We start from the raw sequence: 13757 nt of genomic DNA on the forward strand, positions 1-13757 counted from the left end.
GTCCGCTCTCGACCAGCAAGAACACGACCACCAGTCCTTCTAACAGCAGTTTATTCAGTCCTGTTTCTTCTTGAGCCCTGGGCCTCTCACTCTTAAATACTCTCAGTTCTCATCCACGCACAGCAGGCCACGCCACCTCACCAGGCACACAGTTTCAGCTAATCAGGGCAGCAGGGGCATATCTCCATCAAAATGGATTTACCGGTATCCTGCTACACCTGCGCAGCTCTCAAGATGTTTGTGGTTTATATGAGGAAGTCAGGTGCAAGTCATACGACTTAGCTGCAGTCCCTGGCACCGTTGGGACTGCTGCCACACCCGCTCCTCACATCTCCCCCTTTTTTCTTTTTTGGCAGAGAGAATGTCTGTAGATACCCCCCCCCCCGCAGCCATGCCCCTTACCCGTCCTTGGGAGACAAACAGCATTGGTTTGATCCCTGTCTTAGGTTGGTGACATGCCCAGGGAGTCTTATCACTGACTACCTCTCTATCATGCCAAGCCACACCTGGGGAGATTGTGTTTTGCTTGCAGCAGGTGCATCAAAAGGCCAGGATGTTGATTAATCTATGGCCAGATCTTAATTGCTGCAAGCAAGCCTCATGGGTGAAGGTAGAGGTCTGATCCCCAGTGTGCAAGCATAGGGGCCTTACACAAAACCATCCCTTGGGCTCATCACCCAGAGAGGTCTTGGCCGGCTCCCGTGTCGTTTTTCCTGGGGGAAGGGAACTAGGACACTGAACCTTCATGCAATCAGACGTGCCTTCCACAGAATGCCAACAGCAAGTTATCCTCTGTGCAGTGCTTAGCCTCGCACCCCACGGGATAATGCAGCATAATTTCTTTTAGAGCGGCAAACCGAATCTGAGGAGATTGTCCCGCCTCCACTGCAGCAAAAGCCTACGCTACCATGGCGAAAGTGCGGGCCTGCACACACTGCACCTGACACATGTGTCAAACACACAATACACACACACTATAACAAGCATACATCCCAGGGCTCTCATCCCCGCTCATCTTCCCTGAAGCAAGGGATAGATAGCCAGAGGGGCTATCTCTTTAAGGGGAATTCAGGGATCAAAAAGGTGTGGAAAAATTTGAACATCATGTCGAGCTGGTATCGGCTTCTGGAACACCGAAAGGATCTCCCATCTCGGCTCCATCGTTTGTGCTTGTGGGATCATCCACCACATCCACAGGGGCAACTGGCTCAGGAGCCTCACTCTTGCAGCGTCTCACCAATCTCTCCGGCACCCAAAGAGGTTCCGTCTGGTCCTGTGGAAACACACAAACAGACCCTCTCGCCCACATCAACACGGGATCTGGTCCTTTCCATGTGCCTGTAAGCACATCTTTCCACCTGGCATATCCTTATAGGCCAGGCACTCTTTGAACATGTCTATCTGCTAATGTGTGGCCATCTTTATTCAAATTTAAAAAATTTAAAGTATAAAGAACTAAAGAAAGTCTCATCTTAGGGGTGCTGCTATAGCCTATTCCCCCTTTTGTTTGTATAACATCTCTTTGATGGTTCTATGGGTTCTTTCAATAATCCCCTGCCCTTGAGGATTATAGGGGCAAGCCATGCTTCACCTGCACTTCCATTTGTTGGCAAAAGGACATAAAGGTCTTTGCAGTATATCCTGCATCAGATGTCGAGAAGTAGGTGAAGATTCATTGGTAAGTCTCAAGCCTAAATCTTTTAATAGATCTCTTCCCCATAAAGAAATGGGGAGCTCCAGCATGTAAGGCTGAATTTCCCGTGAATGGCCCTCAGTATCTTTCCATTTCAGACTCCGTGCACTCATATCCGGAGCTTTTGCATACCCTAGGCCTCGCAGCATCTGATTAGAATTTTGCACTGGCCATCCCTGGGGCCAGTCCTTCTGTGCTATGATGCTGCGATCAGGTCCAGTATCTAGGAGCCCTAGGATGGCTTTGCCATCCACCTTCAACTCCAGAACTGGACGCTGGTCCATCTGGAGAGAGAGACATGTCAGGTCTACGCCCGAGGCACCAAACCCTCCTTTTCCTCTTTGTTTACCAGCGGAGGGGAAGAGCCCATGAAGGCTAGGTAAAAGTACAATTTGAGCTACCCGATCCCCAGGGGAGATGGACACAATACCTGTGGTGATGAGACCATAACCTTAACTACCCCTTGATAATCAGGGTCAATAACTCCTGGATGGACAATGAGCCCGCGTAAAGCAGACGAGGAGCGGCCAAATAACAATCCTACAGTGTCTTTTTGTAGAGGACCTTTAAAATCTGTCTCAATCACCTGTGTGCCCATCTGGGGAGTTAATACGAGTCTGGTGGTGGAATGGAGGTCCAATCCTGCTGAACCTTCAGTGGCTCTCCGCGGTTGTGGGGATGTCTCAATGTTGGCCAGGTCTCCTCTTCCCCCTGGAAATTGTCCACTGCCCCATATATTTGCGGGCCCTGGAAGCGAGGGCCCCGCTGCCCGTTTTTTTGACCACACACTTTCATCTCCAGGAGTAAGAGGCTGGCCATGGATGTTTCTGACTGATCTGCATTCACTAACCCAGTGGTTCCCTTTCCTACACTTTGGACACAAAGGGACTCCAGGGGGGCCAGTCCTGCTTCCCCTGGAGCCACTTTCTTTTTCAGGACAATTCTTCCTCAAGTGTCCCTGCTTGCCACACCTAAAGCAAGCTCCTGAGAAGCACATCCCTCTTTCTCTTTTGCAACTGCATGACAGCTGCAGCAAGACCAGCATTGGTCAATGGCCCACCAAGCTCTCGGCACACCTCCATCCATGCCTCGATACCCTTGCTTTTAAAAGGCGTAATGGCAGTCTTACACTCTTGGGTACATTGTTCATAAACCAACTGCCTTATCAGGGGCATAGCAGTATCAGGGTCACCAAAGATTCTTCCTGCTGCCTCAACCATCCTAGCTACAAAGTCTGAGAACGGCTCTGTGGGACCTTGGATGATCTTAGTTAAGTTTCCACTAACTTCCCCTCTGTTGGGCAATGATTTCCATGCCTTTATGGCAATCTGATTCACCTGCTCAAACACCTGCAGTGGCTATCCTGTTTGTTGTTGTGCAAATCGACCTTGACCCAGCAGCATATCACTATCCCATGCTGGATTTCCTGCAACAGCGTTAGCAGCTGCCTGTTCATTTGTAAATTCAATAAGGAAGGCTTTCCAATCTAAATACTACCCAATTGAAAGGCATGCCTTCACCAAGACTGCCCAATCAGACGGCATCATGCAGTGTCTATTCAAGGCCTCTACTTGAGCCACAATATAGGAGGCAGTTAAGTTGTGCGTCCGTCCGCACGGACTCAGCCAAATTCCTGATTACTTTGAAATCCAGAGGCTCTTGATATCTCTGCCCTGCTTGGTCGGTGAAAATAGGATATCCCAGCAAGGAGAATCTACCCTCTCTCCAAACCTCCGGACAAAAGGTCCGTCTATACGTGGCTGCCGAGGAGGCATAGGGAGGGGGCACAGAAGCTAATTTCCTTCCTCCTCTGCCTCGGCTCTTTTATTTTGTCCTTTCTGTCCACCTGATAACACTGTGTCTCCTTTCTTTTTCTTTTTTCTTTTTAAGCCCTTCTCCTCTTCCGACATACTTTCTTGTTGCTCTATAAGGATTTTCTGACCTGTCTTGACTGCCTGACAATTCAAACAGTAACAGAGTCCATATATCAGAAAAAAACAAGACCAAAATTATCAGACCTACCCACAAAGGGTCAATGGGAGAAAAAAGCATAACTACACAGCGAGGATCTATTGATCACTACACTGAGGTTATCATAGTTCCTTAACTTGTCCCAAAACCGTGAACCTTAACTTGTCCCAAAGCCGGGAACCTTAACTTGTCCCAAAGCCGGGAACCTTATCATTACTTTGTGCCTGCTTCCTGGCAACTTTATATTTGCCTCTATTTTATCCGAGGTCCTTCCCAAACTCCTGGGGTCGCAAGTTTCACCTGTGAACTTACCCTGCGGGCAACCACTGACTGCTGAAAGTTCTGAACTCAGTGGGGGGAGTTGGTTCCCCGTATGGGCCACCAATTGTCGCGTCCGCTCTCGACCAGTAAGAACAACACGACCACCAGTCCTTCTAACAGCAGTTTATTCAGTCCTGTTTCTTCTTGTTTATATCTCCCCTTGAGCCCTGGGCCTCTCACTCTTAAATACTCTCAGTTCTCATCCACGCACAGCAGGCCACGCCACCTCACCAGGCACACAGCTTCAGCCAATCAGGGCAGCAGGGGCATATCTGGTATCCATTAAAATGGATTTACCGGTATCCTGGTACACCTGCGCAGCTCTCAAGATGTTTGTGGTTTATATGAGGAAGTCAGGTGCAAGTCATACGACTTAGCTGCAGTCCCTGGCGCCTTTGGGACTGCCGCCACACCCACTTCCCACACCCCCTTACCACTCTTAGTGTTTTGGTTATTATGTGACAGGAGGAATTTCTTTTCTGGTCCAACCTTTTTGGTGTTTGTAGCCTTCTGGTACATTTATTGCCATTTCTTTCCTTAGGCTAGGGAAGGGTTTTTTGTGTGTGTGTGATTTTGTTGAAGATGTTTTCTGGCCCTTTGAATTGGAAATCTTCACTCTCTTCTATTTCTATTCTTAGGTTTGGTATTTTCATGGTGTCCTGAATTTCCTGGATGTTTTGAGTTAGGAGCTTTCTTTAAGGGAGTTATATACTCCTTAAGGTCCTCTATCATCTTCATGATATGGGATTCTAGGTCAGAATTTTGCTTTTCAGGCATGTTAGGGTATCCAGGGCTTGCTGTAGTGGGAGAACTGGGTTCTGATGGTGCCAAGTGGCATTGGTTCCCGTTGCTTATGTCTTTGTGCTTGCCTCTCACCATCTGGTTATCTCAGGTGTTAAACTGGCCTTGCTGTCTCTGATTGGAGCCTGTCCCTCCTGTTAGCCTGGTTATGATAGACCTCTTTGAGTCAGGCTGTCTCTGGGTTTGGGAGGGAGGCTGCAGCTCCCCATCAGTGAGCCTGGTTATAACAGACCTCCTGTGAGCCTGGTTGTAAAGGACTTACTGGGAGTCAAGCTGTCTCTGGGTGTGGGAGGACCCTGGAGCACCCGCTTTGTCCCCGGCACAGTTTTGGATCAGAAGGATGATGTGTCTACAGCAGGGCAGATAGGTCCTGCTTCTGCTGGAGTCTGTGGGGGGTCCCAGGTAGGCCAGGTATTGGGGCAGGAGGGACTCATCTGTGAGCCTGGTTGTGATGGATCTACTGAGAGTCAAGCTGTCTCTGTTTGTGGGACAGGGTCTGGAGTGCTGGCTCTGCCCCTGGCAGAGTTGTGGGCTGGAAGCCAGAGGCCAACTTTTAAGAATCATGTCTTCTAACTGCTGTGATTCTGGGGATCTTGCCCATCTTTTGTTTTTCAGGGAAAGGGAGGTCTCATACTGTAACCCAGACTGGCCTAAAACCAGATATAGATAGGTCCTCTTTCTCACCTTCAAAAGTTCTTGGATTACAGGTGTACTCTGCTGGTCTGGCCTCTCATTGTTGTCAAATTCAAAAGAAACTCTGAACAAATGGCTATCTATAGTACCTATGAGCATACCAAGGTGCATACTGGCCTCCAGGTTCTCTCAACATCACAAATACCTGGTATGGTGTCCATGCTGGCATCCTGGCTCCATGATGATCCTTGCTTGCAGGGCCCATGCTAATCTTCTTTGTATCATTCTAATTTTAGTTCATGTGCTGCTGAAACAAGCAAAAGATTGTGTGTGGGTGAGTGAATGAATGAGCATGTGTTTGTGAGTGGTATTTGTGCATTTTTTTGGATGCTGATGTGCCCTCTAGTGTTCACTGGAGCATTTTAGAGAAGAGTTTTGGCTATCCTGCTTTATCATGCTCCTTCAGAGAAAGGCAGAGTCTCTCTGAACCTGGAACAAAAGTGAGTGGCAGCCAGGAAGTATGAGAGATTCTCCACACTCTCTACCTCCTTACAGTGCTAAGGTTACAGAAAAACACTAAGTCTTAATATGAGTGCTGAGGATTTGAACTCATGTTCTCAGGCCTGGATAGCAAGTATTCTTACCCACAGAGCTATCCCCTAAGCCCAGATTTCAAATTTTGTATTGTATGTGTATGAGTGTTTTTCCAGCATGTGTGTCTGTGCACCGCATACATGTCTGGGGCCCACACAGGCCAGAAGAGGAAGTTAGGTCCCCTGAGACTACCAAATATAATATAATAGATAGTTTATTTCTCTAGTCTCATCCCTTGTACCCCATCTTGATGTCTAGACATCATTTGGCAGATCCGGACCAGAGGCATTGGTTACTAGTCATCCAGAAATATCTTGCTGGGCTGGTAAATAGGCAAGAGAGAATCAGAAACCATCTTCCAGTAGGACTGTGATTCACTATAAAGTCTTGATAAGAGAGGACAAATGAAAGCCAGTCCCACAACACCCAGAGGAAGCTCCACTCCCAGGCACTTCAACACACCCAGGATCATAGGATCAGAGGTGCTTTGAGCAGTCCTTTGGCACTAACTTCACAGTCAGTCCCACAAGACCCAGAAGAAGCTCCACTCCCAGGTGCTCCAACACACCCAGGACCACAGGATCCCGGAATCCCAGCATCCTAGGAGCTTGGTTACACCAGAATCTCAGGATCCCAGAGGCAGCTGGACTCCCAGGAGCTTCAACACACCAAGGATCTCAGGATCAGAAGATTTCAGAATCACAGGATAGCAGAGAAAGCTGAACTCTGAGGAGTTCTAACACAACCAGGATCACAGGAAGAACAGGCTCCAGTCAAATATAGTGAGGGCAGGTAGCACTAGAGATAATCAGATGACAGGAGGCAAGCATAAGAATATAAGCAACAGGGGCAGGGCAGTGGTGTCTCACACCTTTAATCCCAGCACTTGGGAGGCAGAGGCAGGTGGATTTCTGAGTTCGAGGCCAGCCTGGTCTACAGAGTGAGTTCCAGGACAGCCAGAGCTACACAGAGAAACCCTGTCTTGAAAAACCAAAACCAAAACCAAAAAAAAAAAAAAAAAAAAAAAAAAAAGAAAAGAAAAGAAATACAGGAGAGCACACATAAACAGCTAAAAGCCCTTAAAGAGGAAACACAAAAATCCCTTAAAGAATTACAGGAAAACACAATTAAACAGGCAAAGGAAATGAACAAAACCATCCAAGATCTAAAAATGGAAATAGAAACAATAAAGAAAACACAAAGGGAGACAACCCTGAAGTTAGAAAATCTGGGAAAGAGATCAGGAGTCATAGATGCAAGCATTACCAACAGAATACAAGAGATGGAAGAAAGAATCTCAGGTGCAGAAGATGCCATAGAAAACATTAACACAACAGTCAAAGAAAATGCAAAAAGCAAAAAGTTTCTAATCCAAAACATTTAGGAAATCCAGGACACAATGAGAAGATGAAACCTAAAGATAATAGGTATAGAAGAGAGTGAAGATTCCCAACTCAAAGGGCCAGTCAATATCTTCAACAAAATTATAGAAGAAAACTTCCCTAACCTAAAGAAGGAGATGCCGATGAACATACAAGAAGTCTACAAAACTCCAAATAGACTGGACCAGAAAAGAAATTCCTCCTGTCACATAATAATCAAAACACCAAAGGCACTAAACAAAGAAAGAATATTAAAAGTAGTAAGGGAAAAAGGTCAAGTAACATATAAAGGCAGACCTATCAGAATTACACCAGACTTCTCACCAGAGACTATGAAAGCTAGAAGATCCTGGGCAGATGTCATACAGACCCTAAGAGAACTCAAATGCCAACCTAGGCTATTATACCCAGCCAAACTCTCAATTATCATAGACAGAGAAAACAAGATAATCCATGGCAAAATCAAATTAATACAATGACTTTCCATAAATTCAGCCCTACAAAGGATAATAGATGGAAAACACCAACACAGAGGGAAACTACTCCCTAGAAAAAGCAAGAAAGTAATCTTTCAACAAACCCAAAAGAAGATAGCCATACAAACATAATTCCACCTCTAACAACAAAAATAACAGAAAGTAACAATCACTTTTCCTTAATATCTCTTAACATCAATGGACTTAATTCCCCAATAAAAACACATAGACTAACAGACTGGATACAGAAGCAGGACCCAGCATCTGCTGATTAATGGAAACGTACCTCAGTGACAAAGACAGACACTACCTCAGAGTCAGAAGTTAGAAAACAATTTTCCAAGCAAATGGTCCTAAGGAACAAGCTGGAGTAGCCATTCTAATATCAAATAAAATCAACTTTCAACTAAAAGTCATCAAAAAGATAAGGAAGGACACTTCATACTGGTCAAAGGAAAAATCTACCAAGATGAACTCTCAATTCTGAACATCCATGCTCTAAATGCAAGGGTACCCACATTCATAAAAGAAACTTTACTAAAGCTCAAAGCACACATCGCACCCCACACAATAATTGTGGGAGACTGCAACACCCCACTCTCAGCAATGGACAGATCACGGGAACAGCAACAAAGCAGAGACACAGTGAAACTAACAGAACTAACTAACTAACAGTTATGAACCAAGTGGACCTGACATTTATAGAACATTTCATCCTAAAGCAAAAGAATATATACCTTCTTCTCAGCACCTCATGGCACCTTCTCCAAAATTGACCATATATATAAATCGGTCACAAAACAGGTCTCAACAGATAGAAGAAGATTGAAATAATCCCCAGGGTGGCCTCAAACTCAGAAATCCACCTGTCTCTGCCTCCCAAGTGCTGGGATTAAAGGCAAGGCTGGTCTTAAATATCAACAAAAACAACGGAAATAACACATACACTTGGAAGCTGAACAATGCTCTACTCAATGATAACTTGGTCAAGAAAGAAATAAAGAAAGAAATTAAAGGCTTTTTAGAATTTTATAAAAATTAAGACACATCATACCAAAACTTATGGGACACAATGAAAGCAGGGGTCCTCTTACCCCTCATAGCTCTAAGTGCCTCCAAAAAGAAACTGGAGAGGGCTTACACTAACAGCTTGACAGCACACCTGAAAGCTTTAGAACAAAAAGAAGCAAATGCACCCAAGAGGAGTAGACAGCAGGAAATAATCAAACTCAGGCTGAAATGAACCAAATAGAAACAAAATGAACTATACAAAGAGTCAACAAAACCAGGAGTTGGTTCTTTGAGAAAATCAACAAGATAGATAAACCCTTAGTCAGAATAACCAGAGGGCATAGAGACAGTATCCAAATTAATAAAATCAGAATGAAAAGGGAGACATAACAATGAAATATATCTTAAAATAATTATTCTGTCTGTTGAATAATTGAAAATATTAAGATCATGTTCTACAAACATCATGGAATATTATTGATAATTGTTCTCACTGTGCTTGAAATTAGCATTTTCTTAATGTTTTTCAAAGATTTTTTGCTATTTTGAAATTTTTAAAATATACTTACTGATAAGATAATTTCTCTCCTAAAAACACTGATAATCTTTTTTAAGTAAACTGATTGCTAGACAATGTGCACAGATATATAATGTGTTTTAAATACTCTCTCACTATGTCAGGTGGTATCATATAAGGGCTTTTGAATACATTTCTTAATGATTCATTTTTTTATATCTTTTTCCTTCCTCTTTCTTTTTTCTTTCTTTTTTTTTTTTTTTTTTTTTAAGATTTATTTATTTATTTATTATATGTAAGTACACTGTAGCTGTCTTTGTCTTCAGACGCACCAGAAGAGGGCATTAGATCTCATTACGGATGGTTGTGAGCCACCATGTGGTTGCTGGGATTTGAACTTCGGACCTTTGGAAGAGCAGTTGGGTGCTCTTACCCACTGAGCCATCTCTGCAGCCCATGATTCATTTTTAACATTTTATGCTTTTTTTTACTATGCTTAATTCCCAAAGAATATTATGTATGTTTTGAAACAATTTAGTATTCAACATTAGATATAGGATCCTCAGTTATGGATAGTATTAAATATTCATTAATGATAATTTCAGGGTATGAAAGAATATGAATATAAAAGTTGAACAAAGAGAGAGGGAGAGGGAGAGAGGACAAATGATTTACAGAGAGCACTGTGCCTTTTCCTTCAGCTCACTAAGCCAAGATTGCCTTGAACTTACCATTTTTCTCTGTTCCTGAAGAGCTGGGATAACAGGCATGTACTACCACCTCCAGTTTATGTGGTGATAGGGATGGAGTCAGGGCTATCATTTTTTCTTTTCTTTTTTTTTTTTTAATTTTTTCTTTGTTTGAGACAGGATCTCATATAGCCTGGACTGGCTTTTATTGTGTACCCAAGGATGACCTTGAAGTTTTTATCTTCCTGTATCCACTGTCCAACTGTCAGAAATATTGGGGTACACCATAAGGCCCAGTTTTATATACTGCTAAATGTAGACCCCAGGGCTTGGTATCTGCTAGACAAGAACTCTACCAACTGAGCTACATCCTTATCCCCTCATCTTTTCTCTAATTTTTTTTTTTTTGTGAGTCAGGGTCTTTCTATGTAGCCCTAGCTGATCTGGAACTCACTATATAGACCAGGCTGACCTTGAACTTACAGAGATCAGTCTGCCTCTGCCTCTCTGTACTTTTATAGATTAAGGGTATGTACTATCACACCTGTTTCCAAAATGAATATTTTTTTTTTTTTTGAGACAGGGTTTCTCTGTATAGCTTTTTGGCTGTCCTGGAATTCACTCTGTAGACCAGGCTGGCCTCAAACTCAGAAATCTGCCTGCCTCTGCCTTCCAGGTGCTGGGATTAAAGGCGAGCGCCACGATGCCCGGACAAAATGAATGTTTAATGAGCATGAAGTAATGGGAACTTGAAGCTAACTTTAAAAAAAAAAAGCCTCTTAAAATTGTCTGTTCACTCATCTCTGTCTCTATCTTTCCATCTCTCACATACACATACACACTACACCACCACCACCAACAAAAATAGACAAAGAACAAACAAACAAAATGGGAATGTAGTTCAGTTGTCAGAGTGCTTACCTAGCACAGACATCCTGGATTCCATTCCCAGCATCACACAAACCACTCATGACAATGTGAGTTTAATCTCAGAGACCCACATAATGGAAGGAGAGGACAGATTCCTGAAAATTGTCTTTTGATGTTCACATGGGCACCATGACAGGCACTCATGTGGGGGAAAGCACACACATACACAAAACTGAGAAGTAAGTGAAAAAATTTTAAACAGAGGGATTAAGTCCCTAAGACCATAATTTCCTCTAGCTGTGAGTAAAAAAAATGTTTCTGTGTGTCTGGAGTGATGGCTCAGTAGTTAAGAGCACTTTCTGCTCTTGTAGAGGACACAGGTTAGATTCCCAGAACCCACGGGGGCACTTCACAACCATTTGTAACTCCAGCTCCAGGGATCTAATGCCTTCTTCTAGATTCTGCATGGACTGCACTTATCTAGTATACAGTCAAAACACCCATCAAATAAAAAATAAATCTCAAAGAAATTAAAATTGCCGGGCGTGGTGGCGCATGCCTTTAATCCCAGTACTTGGGAGGCAGAGGCAGGTGGATCTCTGAGTTCGAGGCCAGCCTGGTCTACAAAGTGAGTTCCAGGACAGCCAGGGCTATACAGAGAAACCCTGTCTCGGAAAAAAAAATTAAAATTGTCTCTGTGGTAGAAGAGACAATGAAACAATGCATCTTACCTTTGGCCCAGATCGTCTTCATCCAGAAAAAGACGCCGTAGTCTATGTCACAGCTAAATTTATTTCTGTTCTAGCCTTTTAGCTCACAGCTTTCCAGGACTGTAAAGGGCTACACTCATGGTGTATAGAAAGCAAACCTCTTCTCAATTTGGTGTAAGTGTAAAAGAAAAAAATATTTTAAAGACTGGATTTTTAGTTTAGGTGCTGAACTTTAACTTTCAAGTTAAAGTAAGGATGGCATTAAACACTTGATGCCATCAAGATTCTTCACCTTCGGCCGGGCGTGGTGGCGCACGCCTTTAATCCCAGCACTTGGGAGGCAGAGGCAGGCGGATTTCTGAGTTCGAGGCCAGCCTGGGCTACAGAGTGAGTTCCAGGACAGCCAGGGCTATACAGAGAAACCCTGTCTCGAAAAAAAAAAAAAAAAAAAAAAAAAAAAAAAAAGATTCTTCACCTTCTAAATGATGGAATACAGACATTGGACACCATGTCCTGTTGTGTAAGGAACTCTGTGCTCTGTGAATGCTAGGCAAGAACTCTACCAACTAAGCTATATCCTTATCCCCAAACTATAAATAGGTTGATTGGTGCTACTATCCTAATTTCTTTTTTTTTTTTTTAAAGATTTATTTATTTATTATATGTAAGTACACTGTAGCTGTCTTCAGACACTCCAGAAGAGGGCGCCAGATCTCGTTACGGATGGTTGTGAGCCACCATGTGGTTGCTGGGATTTGAACTCTGGACCTTCGGAAGAGCAGTCGGGTGCTCTTACCCACTGAGCCATCTCACCAGCCCCCCTATCCTAATTCTGTTTCTTAAATTTTTTTGCAAAACAGAGAAACTAAGACAGTGGGTTTATTGACCTATATGTCCAGAAACAATAGTAATAATCAAATCAGACAATAATCATCAATGGATATCAAGTTGCTCAAAAACATTTGTTTTTTAAATATTATTTATTTATTTATTTTTATGAGTCCACTGCAGCTTTCTTCAGACACACCAGAATAGTGTGCACTGGATCTCATTACAGATAGTTGTGAGCCACCATGTGGTGGCTGGGAATTGAACTCAGGACCTCTGGAAGAGCAGTCAGTGCTCTTAACCACTGAGCCATCTCTCCAGCCCCAAACATTTGTTGACAAATGATATTTAATTAATTTCAAAATATTTTCCCATAAGTCATTTATTTTTTTAATTTTGCTTTTTTTTAAATTAGGTATTTATTTCATTTACATTTCCAATGCTATCCCAAAAGTCCCCCACCAACTCCCCCACCCACCCACTCCCACTTCTTGGCCCTGGCGTTCCCCTGTACTGAGGCAGATAAAGTTTGCACGACCAATGGGCCTCTCTTTCCACTGATGGCCGACTAGGCCATCTTCTGCTACATATGCAGCTATAGACACGAGCTGGGGGGGGGGGGGTACTGGTTAGTTCATAATGTTGTTCCACCTATAGGGTTGCAGATCCCTTCAGCTCCTTGGTTACTTTCTCTAGCTCCATAAGTCATTTATTAACAGTATGGCACACTCACTCACATTGGAGAAACAGGAAGGCAACATTTTAACTCAGCATAATCAGTAGTGGAGGTTATCAACACAATGCTGTTTCTGTACTTTCTACAAAAGAACAATGTGAGGAAGAAATGTAGATGATTTCAAATGAATGGCTGGTCTACAAAATATCTCGTCTGTCGTTTTGGAAAGCATCAAGGTCACGAAGACAAGGCATGATTGAGGAACTGTTCCTAGCCCCACTCCTGGGTGCTGGAGAAGAACCCAGTGTCTTGCACATGTTAGGGAGGGGCTCTGCGGTTGAGCCAGGGCCTTAGCCCCTCTGGGGGATTCCAGGCCCTGAACTGTATCACCTAGCCCTACCTTTAAAAGATGTCATTAGTGCTTGCTTCGGCAGCACATATACTAAAAGATGTCATTCAAACTTTGAAAGGGCTTTGAGAATTATATGGTAATACAGGGTTAATGTTAAATTTCTGACCTTGAAGGTTGTCCTCTGATTATATGGAACAATGTGCTCATATTCAGGAAATGGCTCAGCATGGTAG

At 43.5% G+C, this 13757-nt stretch overlaps 1 pseudogene; it reads right to left on the minus strand.

Moving 5' to 3' along the window:
- Positions 1 to 5663: 5663 nt before the first annotated feature.
- Positions 5664 to 5739, minus strand: LOC147000451 (U6 spliceosomal RNA; annotated as a pseudogene).
- Positions 5740 to 13757: the final 8018 nt, after the last annotated feature.

This window comes from Mus caroli, unplaced genomic scaffold (genome assembly GCF_978045245.1).
Source record: "Mus caroli unplaced genomic scaffold, Mus_caroli_1 scaffold_18, whole genome shotgun sequence".
In the NCBI taxonomy this organism is placed as follows: Eukaryota; Metazoa; Chordata; class Mammalia; order Rodentia; family Muridae; genus Mus; species Mus caroli.